At 35.2% G+C, this 15,000-nt stretch overlaps 1 protein-coding gene across 1 annotated transcript in view; it reads right to left on the bottom strand.

Annotated features, from left to right (window-relative positions):
* plxnb2b (plexin b2b) overlaps nt 1-15,000 on the bottom strand; it is a 76,222-nt gene that overhangs the window by 51,237 nt on the left and 9,985 nt on the right. Inside the window, 1 exon segment of the mRNA XM_081356208.1 lies at nt 4,496-4,568. The gene's annotated coding sequence lies outside the window, so the exon portion shown is untranslated.

Raw genomic sequence — 15,000 nt, 5'->3', positions numbered from 1 at the left:
GTCCGGAGCGACCATCCTCCATTCAGAGAGATGATTCCTTCAGTAATGCTTTACGAATGCTTTTAAAAGGGCCGTATTGTACATCAGAGGTTCTTGAATTTCATGATCAGGTTTTAACTCTCAATCTCTCACTTTATTGTAGGATAAATAAAATACGGTCTCAATTTCAATATATCAAAACATTCTATTTACTACATATATAGGCTTTACAGTGGAACTAACAATGCATATCTATGAAAACAAGATAACTTATTAGATTGTTTATGCTTTTTATTCTTGTCTCCTTGGAGTGGTTTGTGGTGACCAGGGCTTGACATTAACACCCGCCAACCTGACAAACGTGTGTGTGTTTCAGCAGTGGTGTGTAACGCAGTCACTCCTACTCGCCACTTTGACAGGTTGAATTTTATTTATAATATATCAATTGTAGTTTTTGAAAAAAACAATCTGAAATAAAGTAAGTGCAATGTAGTGTTGCCAAAAAAATAATTTTTGAACTCATAGCAAAACTGAAATATCTGAAATGCTTCCAATACTCGTTTTCCGCAGAACAGATACACGATACCAGCTGCTCTCTCTCTCTCTCTCTCTCTCTCTGACAGCGAGTGACACACAAACCCGCCTCCCCTCACTCACTCGTTTCATTTGCTGCGGATGAATATTGTTGCTGTTACAGGGCTTGAATTTCGGCGTGGGATTGTTCATAATTTGACTCATTCTCGCAGATTTTGTGCTCACACCCAAAGTGCGGCACATAAAGCCGCCTCTCAGCACTAAAATTAGTTTGTTTTCGCTGCTTATTGCGCTTAAACAGTCAAATACACACAATGTCAAAATGCCGTTGTTGCTGAGTATTGTTATGTTTTAAGTGAACGTAAACAGTTGAGAAAGAAAACGCATGTGTAACAGTATAATGGATCAGTGCGTCAGCTCTTAAAGTGACAGCAGCCTAATCAACCTCCTGCCAAATTATGAGATGTTAAAAAAAATATCTGTTAGGCAGTTTTCCCCCATGGTATCTGTGTCGAAATTGTGGCTAGTGAAAATGCTGAGTGGCTAGTAACTTTGGAAAACCACTAGCCACAGTGGCTGGTGAGCAAAAAAGTTCACGTTGTCAAGCCCTGGTGTCGACGCAATTATATAAACATTCCCATTATAATCAATGAAGACTCTACACTGTATGCTGTTTTTTAGTCACGCTTTTGGTAATCTTGATTTCTCACATCTTGTGTGCTTTTTCTGGGTGAGACTCAGTTTACTGTGGCGCTAATAGAGTCAGAAGAACATGCAGTCAAGCACAGAAGATCAACAGCCAAGGTCAGGATTTTTTATTATATATCGTACACCCCCAGAACACTGGGAAAATTGACGTGTGTCGTGTGAGATCATTCTGTGATACTTTTGTGTTAAAAAGTTCACTACCATTATATGGGTGCCCGAAAATAAAAAAATATTTTGTGGTCTATAAAAGAAAGAAGGGCATATGGCATTAGAACAACACCAGGGTGAGTAAATTATGACTTGATTTTCATTTTAGCGTGAACTATCCCTTTAATGCAGTGTGGTTGATAGTTTTCGAGTTTCAATAGTCTTTCCAATCTCAACTAGCAAAAAAGTATCCTGTCTTTCAAGATACGTCCCTTTTAAAGGAAAAGGAGACTTAGGCATGCGATACAAAACAGTGGACTTTCACAGCGGAAATAAGGCCATCTGAGACACCTGAGAACTCCCTTTATTGTGCTGGCATTAGTTTAAATAAGTGGCAGAATTTCCCACATGACCACACAGATATGATCACACACATCCACGTTATCCTTTCATATCTCGCCAATAAGGAAATGTTGTAGGGCTCAGGCGGGATTGGGCAACATCAAAGCCAGGCTTTAGCCGACACGATACTGTTAAAATCTCTCTCGCCGGCTATCGACGCTCGAGCTCGGCTCAGATAACCACCGCCTGTCAGTCGCTTGCTCTCATTTATCTCCACAGCCTTCTGCTGATAATTACAGCCACCCTGAACACACACACACACACGGCGTGATTATCACCTGTGGCATCAGCCGGCTCATCCAAGCTCGGGGTCTGTCCCCGGTCCACTTCCAAAATCATCAGACAAGCACTCTAAGCTTCGGGGTGAGCGCCACCGACGAGGCCAAGCTGCACAAACATTCATTTTCGATTCGCCGGAGAAGGTCCAAATGGAAACTGATGATTCAATCCCTAAATGGAGTTCTAGATGTAGTTGACTCGCGCTATCTGTGTGTCTTGCTCTACTAAGTAAAGCCAATTTCTCCGCTCCTCTGGAGTCATGAGGAGACGTCTGAGTGACGGAGCAAACAGAGACCATGCACACGCGTCTAGGTGATTCTTCAACTTCGGTTACAGGGGAAAGAGATTTCAGCATTCTTTATATGATATGAAGGTGAAAAACGTTCATCCTTTGGTAACAAAGTACTTTGCAAATGTTTCATATGTATAAGTCTTATTGTTTTATGTTTTTCCAAGACCCAGACAGAAAAAAAAAATCTGAACATATTAAATGTAGTTTTGTTATATTGTAATTTTTTATAAAATTTGAAATGTGTAAATAAAATGTAAATAATATGTAAATAAAATGTAATTTTATATATTATACATAAATGTAATTTTATATATTTTGTTATATATATATATATATATATATATATATATATATATATAAAATAAAATTACAATGTTTCATTTATTTTTAATATATATATTTTTTTTCTGTTTAATTTAATATAAAACATATATGTTTAATTTAATCATTTTATAATATATTATATATATATATATATGTATATGTTATGAAAAAATAAAATGTATAAATAATGTAATTTATACATAATTGTATTACTTTTTATTTTTCACATACAATGACAAAAATAAAAATTAAGTACATTTCTCAAATGCAATTTTTAAAACGATTTTATATAAAAACTGTTTTATAATGAAATCATCATTATAAATCATTTATAATGAAAAACTATATTTAATTGTTTAATTTAATATAATTAATATATTATATTATAAAAATATTACTTTTAATATGATTAAATATTACATGTAATTATGTGCATTTAGAATACATAAAATGATAGCTATAAAATTAGTCTTAGCAAGACAATAGAATCTGTTTTAAAAATGTTTAGAATGTCATTTACACTGAGATGTCATTTAAGTGAGATGTAATAGAAAATAACACTGTTGGAAACAACATTTCAGAAAATAATAATAATAATAATAATAATAATAAATGTGTGTAATACATATTTTATAATTCACAAAAGGACAGACTTCTCCTGTGATGCATGTCAACAGTTTGACATTGTTAGAAGATAGTAAACCAGGGAGAGTGCAATAAATGTGTTTTACAAGAGTCCACAGGGACAAAAAGTTCCCATAGTTGAAGAAACACCTGTCTAAGAGTTTACTGGGAAACCGTTCACATGAGACTCCTTACTGATGCTAAATGAAGCTCTGCTAATGGAATCTCCCTTGGCGTCTCTGCCACTTGTTTTAAAAGCGACCGATAAATATTCAAACTCATCTTCCCACCGCCATCAATTAAACACAGGACAGTTTTGGGAATAATTTTGGTTTGGATCCAGTGAGATCGTCCTGAAGTTTTCAAGGATGATGCATCATGTGGCAGATAGGGGGCATCGCTCTGACAATGTGATTGATGTCACAGTGACTGCTTTTAAGAGACACACCTTAAAGGAGTCACACAACAATGACAAGTTTTTCATTTTATCACCTCCTATCATTACAGATACATTTGTTGTTATTTTTTGTCAGACATTTAGTTTTGAAGACATTAGATCATTTTGAAAAATGATAATTGAACAGCATAATTGAACGTGTTCATCATGCAAAGGTATTTATGCTTATATGCTTACATATGTATGTATATAAAATATATATAAAAAAGAAATATATATGTATGCATATATATTGTTGTTACATGTTCATGTACCTGTAAAAATAAAAAGGCATATATATATATATATATAATACATTTCCAATATAATTGTTAACATATTTAAAATTATTTATTCTTAATTGTCTAATATTTTTATTATTCATATTATTATTTATTTTTTATATTTATTATTCAGCCATTTTAGTATTAATTTATTTTTTAAATATTTAATAAAAATAATGTTATTTATTTATTTATATATGTGTTACATATGTATTTATTTATATATTTATATATGTTATAGAAATGTATTTTCTTTTACCCCACATTAATCGTATATTATCAGAACATTTAGATACATGTAAAAAAAAATCTTCTGTATTGTGCCGCAGACAAGCGTGGAATAACAAGAGAATGGCTGTGTGTAAATAATGACATGAATTTTTCATTTTGGGTGAACTGTTCCTTTAAGCAGAAAACAAAACAAAAAAAAAAACAAAGCTGTAGTGGAGATATTAATAATCCCAAACAGAGTAGGAAGACACTTACTTCCAAGGCGAAAATTGCTTTAATTGATGCTTGACATAAGAGTGAGGTGTCTGTCTGTTCAACTTCCACAGCACTGAAAGAGAGAGAGAGAGAGAGAGAGAGAGAGAGAGAGAGAGAGAGAGAGAGAGAGAGAGAGAGAGAGAGAGAGAGAGAGAGAGAGAGGGAGGGAGGGAGGGAGGGAGAGAGAGAGAGAGAGAGAGAGAGAGAGAGAGAGAGAGAGAGAGAGAGAGAGAGAGAGAGAGAGAGAGAGAGAGAGAGAGAGAGAGAGAGAGAGAGAGAGAGAGAGAGAGAGAGAGAGAGAGAGAGAGAAAATCAGGTGTGTGAAACACATTCAGATAAATCACACGGCTCCTATAATCTTCTCTCTCATTCAACTCGTCATTCTCTCTTCCATAGACCTGTTTAATCTGTAATGGAGCCTGGTTAGAGAGAGAATCAATGTAAGTGCCCTTATTAGGGGATTTCAGAGGCGTAAATAAGTTAGAGCCTCGCAGTGAGGGAGGGGTGGAGGACATGACATGTTAATGTGCAGTGTGGAGACCAGCCGGTCGAGGTAAACACTTAGGTAAGCACAGAAACACTTAGACGAGGGTGTCGTCGTACCCCACAAGACTTGTGACGGAGTTCACTGGAATCACACAAATGTTTGATTGACAGACTGTAGTATATATCTGTAGTAAAAGCCCTCAGAGGCTGTGCTTCAAAATCTAATGAGCTTCGCTCCTGATTAGGGTTGGGTGTCAATTGGATTTTAACGATTCTGATTTTGCTAATCGATGCCGATTCTTATCGATTCCTAATTTATTCTAAATCCTATTGCAAACCATATAATTGTAGGCTAGCAGAAGTAAATTAGCAGGCTAAAGAACACTTACACAAGGAAATTCTGCCCATGGTTTAAAAGTACCACAGCAACAACAACTAGCCTAACTAATATAAACCAAACTGGAATCAAATGTAAAATAACACTTCACTTTATAAATAAAATATACATTACAAATATAGTTCCAAAAGTTATTCAGTCAAGAACAGCGAGTCAATTTTGTCTTGGTCTTTTGTTGTTTGATTAACGTTACTATAGAGACGGCAGCAGGAATTTTAGGCTGCTGTCCCTTTAAGAGCTGCACAGATCCAATATACTGTTACACATGCGTTTTCTTTCTCGACTGTTTACGTTCACTTAAGACATAACCGACTGTGATTACGAGGAAATTTGTGTCGGATTTTTGTGTGTATTTGTCCAAGTGCAAAAAGACACGGAAATTCAATTACTAGAGAGAGAGAGAGAGAGAGAGAGAGAGAGAGAGAGAGAGAGAGAGAGAGAGAGAGAGAGAGAGAGAGAGAGAGAACATAAATATACTGCAAGTATTGAAAAAAAATCTTTTTATTAGAGCATCTCCATATTACCATAGCAAAATGCTAATGCTAACATCAATTGTGAGCCTCCCATGTGATATTTCCATGGCAAAACATTTCCTCCCTAGCCTCCAAATTGGTCACTTAAAGGTAGCATTTCAATTATCAGGCAGTTGCCTATGTAGCTCACTAGGGTTTGAAACTAAACTACCTAAATAACTAAATTATTAAAAAGTATAAATGGTCTTTGCAGGAACTAAATTCGCTAATTGCTTTTCTCGCTAAATGCACTTGTTTCTTCTGCTGGTCACGCAACACCACTTTAATTACTCACACCAAAGCCTAATTAGCAGTATTCGTGCAACCAGAGGCGAACACAACCTCCATTAGAGCAAAATCAAAGCTCAAACACTTTGCTAGACGTGGGGGTTCGTCGCTATGTTGAGCCGCTAGCGTCACGCGGCGTTTGCGCTACAACTTTGTCTGGATGTAATCAGTTTTAGCTGAAGTTTTAGCTCAAAGCTCCGATGAAATATAAGATCTAATTAAGAAGTGAGCCGAACTGCTGATGCAGGACAAGTTATAACCTTTCATATCCTGATGAATATGGATTTCGGGGCACGTAGGAGGCCAGCGTTGGATCAGCATACGTACGGGGAAGCCTTTATAAATATCACCCGTGACCAGTGCACACGACCTCAGAGCGAGAACCCCCGGTCCAAGGCTCAATGAAGAGAATGAAGTGCGAGAGACAGTAGAATTTAATAAATGCGAGTGATTTAGTGCACATTCAACATGTGCGCGCCATTCTGTTGCCTATGGAAACCACCTGAGAGCGCTGACACATTTGAGCCTCATGTATTTGATAACCATCTGCTCTGGTATTCTAGAGGAGTTTGTGTATGAAATATCAGGAGAGAAATATTCCTTCACATTCCAACTGATATATAATAATACGAAATAATATAATAACATATAGCCTACATAATAATTAATTATATTCAATTATACTATAAGACACTCATATTACAATAATAAATACTGTGTGTGTATATATATATATATATATATATATGCAAGAAAAAAAATTATATAATTTAATAAAGATAATATAAATGTATAATTATTATTATTATATAATTTTTTATGCAAATTTAATAGAACTAATATAATTTAATACATTTTGATTATATATTCAGTATACATATATATATATATATATATATATTCTCAATACATTTCTAAATAAATTATACAATTTAGAATTACAGACAGACACATATACATATATATACACATATATATACACACACACACACACACACACACACACACACACACACACATATATATATATACATACATACATACATACATACATACATACATATATTAGTATTTTATATTATGTAAATTAAATATATATATAATTTTACACATATACACACATATATACATATACACTTTATAGATATTTTATATATTTTATTCACACACAAGACGCTTTTCAAAACCACAATAATAATATAATATTAATCATAATAATAATAATATATTTTATTATTTCATATTATATAAACCAGCAACTCCATGACTCTTATAAGTATAACAAATATTGCTATGAATCATGGGTATTGTTCAGTCCAGATCATGAGCTGCAGAGAGATTTAGAGCTCTTCGGCAAAATAAATGTTTGTCAGGCATTACAATAAGATTAAAAAAAATGGTTTTCTGTGCATCAAACTGATCTTTTCAGCACAAACCCACACAGAAGAGTAAACTAAACCGTATCTGAGTCGAGCACAATGTCCTGACAAAACAAGCCTAAACTGGCACGTCCTGCTGCAAAGTTTCCAATTATGGGGATGAAAAATGGCTGGAGCTGATTGTGCCGTGATCGATCGTAAGCTGTAAATCTTCTGACCTACATACAGTAATGTAATGGGGTTAACAGATCCACTTTCCCCCAACTACACTAGATTCAACGCTCACCCATCTCTCGAACCGTGATTGCTTGGGTATAATAAAAAAATATATATACAAAGATTAAACCTAATTTTTGCTGCAATATAAAAATGTCAAGGTATTAAGCCTTGTTTTTTTCTTGTGTCAAGTCTAAATCTAACAACACTGAATGAGGTTTATACTTGAAACAAGAATCAGGAATGTTGCCTAAAGGGCGAGAAAAGTAAATTTAATTCAAAATATATTTTCTAAAAATTGCTTTTACACCAAACAAACAAACAAAACGGCCTGATGTGAAAGAGCCCTCAGGGAATAAAAGCGCGAAGTATACAGATTTGAGACTTGATGGACGAGCGAGCGACGACACGTTCAGTTGACGCACAGACAGTCTCCAGAGACAGCAACCACCGCACAAACTGAAAACACAGAGGGTGAAGGCAAACAATTCTAGCGTTATTATTTATTTATTGTTAATTCAACCCTGCCAAACCAGATAAGCATGTTTCTCTGTGATCCAGACGCTCGGCGGGCTTATCTCATTAACATTTGAGTTACGCTTAAACCCTCTCCAGAATTAAACTTCTAAAAACACCTGTTTCTGAACCTGTGAAAAACACATTCAAGTGTTTCAAGTTTTCAGGGCAACCGAGACCCCCATGTCTCTCTCTCTCTCTCTCTCTCTCTCTCTCTCTCTCTCTCTCTCTCTCTCTCCTGCAACGGATCCCTCAATAAATACAGCACAATTCTCTCCTGCTGCGTTTCCTCAAAGATAAAACACGTGTTTATACCATCTCTGAATGTCATTATAAAGCCTGCGATACAATGGCAAATGCCGAGGGATTCTGCACAAAGTTGTGGAAGTTCTCTCAAAGATTTTCCATTTTCCTCCGTGCTTGGAGAAACCGTGGCATCGGGGACCGGGATCATCTCCTGAGAAACCACTGTAGTCGCGCTGCCATTCAAAATTCATGCGTGCCGAAGCGAACGCATGGCTTGATTTATAGAAGTTTAACTGCGGTTTTAGCATATGGAAATCAGAAGGATTCACATAAACGCGCAGGGCTCCCTCAGGAACGCACCAGTTTTTCCTGTTTGCTTTTCTCTAAAGATTCCTGGCTCCGACCCAGATAAACCGGATATCTTGTTCACCCCCCACGACTGGCAGCCTGGGACAGAGAACGCTGGGAATGGGTGCCAGGGGTGAACAACAAAACAGAACGAGAGAAGACTGAAATAACTGAAATTTGATTACTTTGTGGGGTAACGCAAGTTATGTAATCAGATTACTTTTTTCAAGTTTACTTAAAATATATCAGTTCTGTGAACTTGAAAGAAAAAGAAAGTGCTAAATACTCATAATAGTTAATTTAGCTGAACTAATTAGTTTAATTTAAGTTTGTCCTACTCAAACCAATTAATTGTTTTGAGCGTTAAGGTTTACAGTGAATAAACAGCCAATATATGCATGCTAACAAGCAACTAGTTGATAATGAGAATTGGACCCTAAACTAAAGTGTTCCCTAATTGTATATTTCAGCCATTGAAAAGGTTGCCTACAATTCAAGCGCATTTACAAACACTAGTAAAGCCAAATTTACAACAACCCAAAAGTAAAACTAAAAAGTAATGAAGTTGCTCAATAACATAACGCGCTAATGTTGAAAGTAAAGTTAAAAGTAAAATATGGTCACTCTGACAAACACTGTAGAAGAAAGGGTCTTTCCCCAGCACTTGATTAAAATAAACAGTGATTACAGTGAAAACGGACGTGCGTTCAGAAGCACAACACTCGTGCGGTCCACGTGAATGGGCTAGAGAAAAGCAAGCAGTCGGCTTAGTGAAATTTTGTCTCAAAGATGCTTATGAAGCGTTCTGAAGGAGGCTGACAGCGGCAGATTTTAAATCCTCATCTCACAGTGAGTGAAAAGGCTACATCTGGTTTATTCCTGCACGCAAAACGCTGGCGAATGAGGAGGATGGGGGTAATCTCTACAATACTGAGTAACACTCATTAAACCAGGAGAATGAGTTAGTTTGCGGAGGATGGGAGGCTGATCTTTCTGAGCAGTGTGTGTTGCGGGAAGCTCTTTATCTGGGAAAAATGACCGCAGAAACCGTTTTCGCGAAAGTTTGAAACGCACACTGTGTTTGTGAGTTCAGCGAGAGTTTGTAATGTTGGCGAGAGCTCTGGGGTTCAGAGACAAACAGAAGGACACGCAGGAGCTTTGATCATCTCACAGCTCCAAAATACACAAACACTAAACTAAGAGTCGCATCCCATAGAGAGCGCAATGTATTAAAACAAAACTGTGGCCAAAAATGAGAGTATCTGCGTGTTTCGTTCATTTTGAGTATACCTACGGGGAACACTGGAACTGGGTCAAATGCAAATGCAAAAAAACTAAACCAAAAAAAAAAAACTTGGATTAAAAGAAAGAACTTCTTACAAATATACCACGCAAATAAATAATTCTCAAAAATAGAATGCAAGTCAACATGAAACGGCATTAATGACCCATTTTACTCGCCTATTGTCACGCATTTTCAGTAACACGGGAATGTCAATTATTATTAAATGAAAATTTATTTCTAGTGACATCAAAAAGAAAAGTCAAAGCTTACAACGACAAACTTCTTTGGAATAACGCACACTGATGAATTATTACCAATAGATCAGAATAAATATAAATAATTATGAAAAAAAAAAATATATATATAGCTTAAAATAAGACATTTTGCTTAAATTTGCATGTTTATATTGTAATTATATATTCATTGAGAAAAAAAAACTTGTTTTTTTTTTAGCAAATGTTGCATGAATTAAATATATTTTAGTAAAAGTTGCATGTTGAGTAATTGTTAAAATTGCTAAAATGAAAGAATTCTGAATCAATATATATATATATATATATATATATATATATATATATATATATATATATATATATATATATATATATATATAAATAATCAACAAAAACATTATTTTATATATCTCAAGTGTGATAATGTTTATTTGTATTTCTGAGCAAATATTGCATAAAATGAGATTGAAAATACTACTAACATTGTAAAAAAGTAAAAAAGTAAATGAGTAAGTATTGCTTTTACCTTTTGCTGACATTCGAAAAGAAAGTAAACATTCAATTTTTATTTCATGTTGACTAAAAAGAAAGCATCACATGAGTCTGTACCGTTCAGTCATTCTCCTAATCGTCATTAATGTCTTCATTCCCTCTATCATGTGATTGTCATCCCCTCACATTGGCCTTTTCTTAATGCATTATTACACATGTTTTTGGTAATCATAGTTTTATCAAGGTTAGGCATTAAAATACAAACAGAAAGGCTCCTGTCCAATCACGCGCTGCGGAGGAGTGGAGCTCATGCACTTCCTGTCGTTCTGCCGCCCACTAATCTGCTGTCATGTGTGCGACTGCAAAACACGTTACGCTGAATAAATCCACATTATTTCACCAGCGGATTTAGATTTGGAAAGATGCAGTGTTGCGCTTTAATATCTTAACCTCTGTTTAAGATCTCAATTTGTTCTCCGAGACGCCAGTGAGAAAACAGAGAGCAAACGAGAGCTGCTTTATTTCCTGATGTGCAAATGTTGAATGAGTTCATTCAGTGAAGTCTTCGTCACACTGATTCAAAGAGATGATTCATTAAAACGACCAGCTCAAAAGAGTCATGTGATTCGGACTGTACTAGCACGGTGGAGGAGAGTCGTAACTGTAAAATAACTTTATCGCACAGCCTTGACTGGCTTATTTTTTTTTAAAACGACCACAACTGATCATAACAAACTCCACGTGTAATGATTAATCACATTTATTATTAACAAGATTTGTAGATGTCAAGTGTTTTAAAACGCAAACTCATTGTTTACTAGCCCAGGTCAAAAGAGCTCACGCACAGGCACCACCATGAATATGTTTGTAAAAGAACGCTAACATCCAATCTGATCCAATCTTTCCACAAACAGGATGTTTGTCTGTCATATACAGCTATTCCAGGCTGTTCATTTCATTTATGCAGAAGTCAGAGTTTTACAAAAACAAATATGCAAATAAAGCTGCGTTTCCAAACCATGTTCAAGAAAACAAATGGGTGCAAAATAGAACATTTATATTCATTTGGAGATTCAATGTGAAAGTATTACAATATAAAAATATTATAAATTAAAAATGAAAAACTTTGACGCTAGATGCGATTAACCAAGATTAATTACAGAAAAATTTTAATTACATTTTTGATTGACAGCACTAATACACTTATATAGTATACACAGTGTATATATATATATATATTTGCGAAAATAAAAACTAAAAAATGTAATATTTATATATTATACTTGATTAAAAAAAAAAATATATATATATATATAAAATTCGTGCCAGCCCTAATGTATAAACAGTTCTGTTAAAGTTTTATATTGCACAATATTACTGGTTTACTTAGGTTTTTCCACACACACATACCTGCGCCTCAATATGTTTATGCACATTTTTTTAAATTTTATAAAAAAAAATTATGCAACATCTTAAAATCGAATAAAAATTTAAATCGAATAAAATATGAATGGAAAGAATGGAAACTTAACCTTCATGTTATTCTGGATTTTGTTCAGTACAGTTGAAAAGTCTGTACAAAGCCCTGGTTTAGAGTTTCCTACGATTTTATTTATTTTGAGAGATATGCAGTTTAAAAATCAAGCCAATCCAACAAGAAATCATTTGAAAGTGACCGAAATGTTTAGAAGAACATCTCTGTGAGGGTCTCTGACCCATAAACAGCAAAACTCTAAGGTCTCCATAAACGAGTCAGTGCCTCTGCTACTGTATCTGTTCCACTATTCCTGATAAAACCAGCACTTTTCCACCTGAGTGATCCGATCTCAGCCTGTGGAAGAAGCTCTCGCCACCATCCTGCACACCTCCTCAGCTTCAGCACATTCAGATTCAGCTGGAGCTCCATCACCCCGCTAACATCTGAACTCCCCGTTTTCTGTGCGCGTGTGTTTCTGACAGCGCAGACGACAGCTCTGCTTCAACAGGGAGCTGAACTCATCCTTTGGAGAGAAGAGCGTGAGTCTCTGGTGGAGCGGAGCGTCACTTTCCTGTCAGAGACGCCTGTGGGCCGCCATCGTGGAGGCGTAGCAAGAGATAACGCAAGACAAGCAACTTACAGCGGCCCTCGGAGCCTGCAGCGCACAAACACCAGATGAGAAGCTGTGCTGAGGGCTCTATCCAGAACGACATCACTTCCTGTGTGTACTCGCGGCGGCCACAAAACATGTGTCAAGGCTGGTGCATGCTGGGAGCAATTCTGTTTTTGTCCCCACTTATAATATCAGACAAGTGTTCAATTATAATCAGTTATGATTATTAATACATGAGCATTTACACCCCTTCAGAATCAAGAGGCTTTTATTCTTTGACAGCGAATGTTTCATTTAACAGAATCTTACAGATAATTAATTTATTTCATGTACTGAACTTCATATGAATGTAATATATATATATATATATATATATATATATATATATATATATATATATATATATATACACACACATACATACATACATACATACATATATGAGATTATTAGTAATACATTATTTCAGAAATAAATTAAAAACATATTTCTACAATACTTTTAATTTATTTAAAATGTCGTTGCATTTGAGAGAGAGAGAGAGAGAGAGAGAGAGAGAGAGAGAGAGAGAGAGAGAGAGAGAAAGAAAGAGCAGGCGTGTTTGTTTGGCTTGTGAAATCAGGGTCAAAGGTCAGAGACAAGTAGTGACTGAGCTCTGAATGTGTGTGTGTGTGTGTTTGTACACTCTCTCAGAGAGAGAGAGAGAGAGAGAGAGAGAGAGAGAGAGAGAGAGAGAGAGATTCGTATGTATGAGTGTTAAATTATATTAATGTTATAATTGATTTACATAATCTGAAATAATAAAATGTATAATTGATTATATTATATTTATTTATATATTTATTATTATACAGAATATATATAATATATTAAAAAAATAATATATATATGTATATGTGTGTGTGTGTGTGTGTGTATATATATATATATATATATATATACACACACACACACACATATATATTTATTATTTTTTAAATATATTAAATATATATCCGTGTAGTGTATACACACACTGTATATATATATATATATATATATATATATATATATATATATATATATATATATATATATATATATATATATATATATATATATATATATATATTACAAATAAAAAAGGTTTTGCTACTGTACCTTTAAGACTTCTATAGTAAATGACCTATGATAAAAGTTAAATGTTTCACCTAGAAAATGTTACTCGCCTAACATAATCCATTTTTTATCAATTAGCATGTCGCCCATTCACTTTCCTTTGGATACCAACAGAAAACACCATGTAAATAACATGGTATATGAACACGGTAATCATTCAGTAGCACGGCAAACCCTCATAAAAGTGTTATCATCGGATACCATCACGGTACCAAGATACTTTTTTTAAAAAGTGAATTATAAAGTGGCAATCTGATTACCATCACTGTAACATGGCACCACCATGAATATGTTTGTAAAAGAACGCTAACATCCAATCTGATCCAATCTTTCCACAAACAGGATGTTTGTCTGTCAGTTCTTTGGATATGCTGTCACCTATAATGATTCGTTTTCAACCTCTCATTCGGGCGTCTGTGCCTTTTACTGCCCATGTATAGAAGAACTGTCAAAGTTAGAGAATGACAGGACCATCTCTCCAGCTGTCAATCAAACAGAAACCCATTTCCCCCGCCACGGCTTCCTCTGCTATTTCACAACGCTGGAATCATCGCACCAAATTGTTCTGCCAAAACAACTGTTGTTCCAAGCCCTCGCTCATATACACTCCATACATGTGTCATATCTTTCATATTCATCTCCGATTGGGCCTCCTGTCAGGCTCTCTGTCATTTGCAACAGACTGCTTTCCTTTGTGTGTTTGTGTGCTTGTGAATTCCTGGTTTGTGCATACACAAGCCTGCAGATGTTGAAAGACTTCCGCACAGTCAGAGATGAGATCTCAAATCACATCAAACAACAGTGTGTCTTTCAGTTCCTCGTCTCCAGGTGACTTTATTCAGCACATGTGACTGGAGAA

This window comes from Scardinius erythrophthalmus (assembly GCF_964197995.2).
Source record: "Scardinius erythrophthalmus genome assembly, chromosome: 24".
NCBI classification, from domain to species: domain Eukaryota; kingdom Metazoa; phylum Chordata; class Actinopteri; order Cypriniformes; family Leuciscidae; genus Scardinius; species Scardinius erythrophthalmus.
Note: the sequence above shows the minus strand (reverse complement) of the source record. Positions and strands in the feature narration are given on the sequence as shown.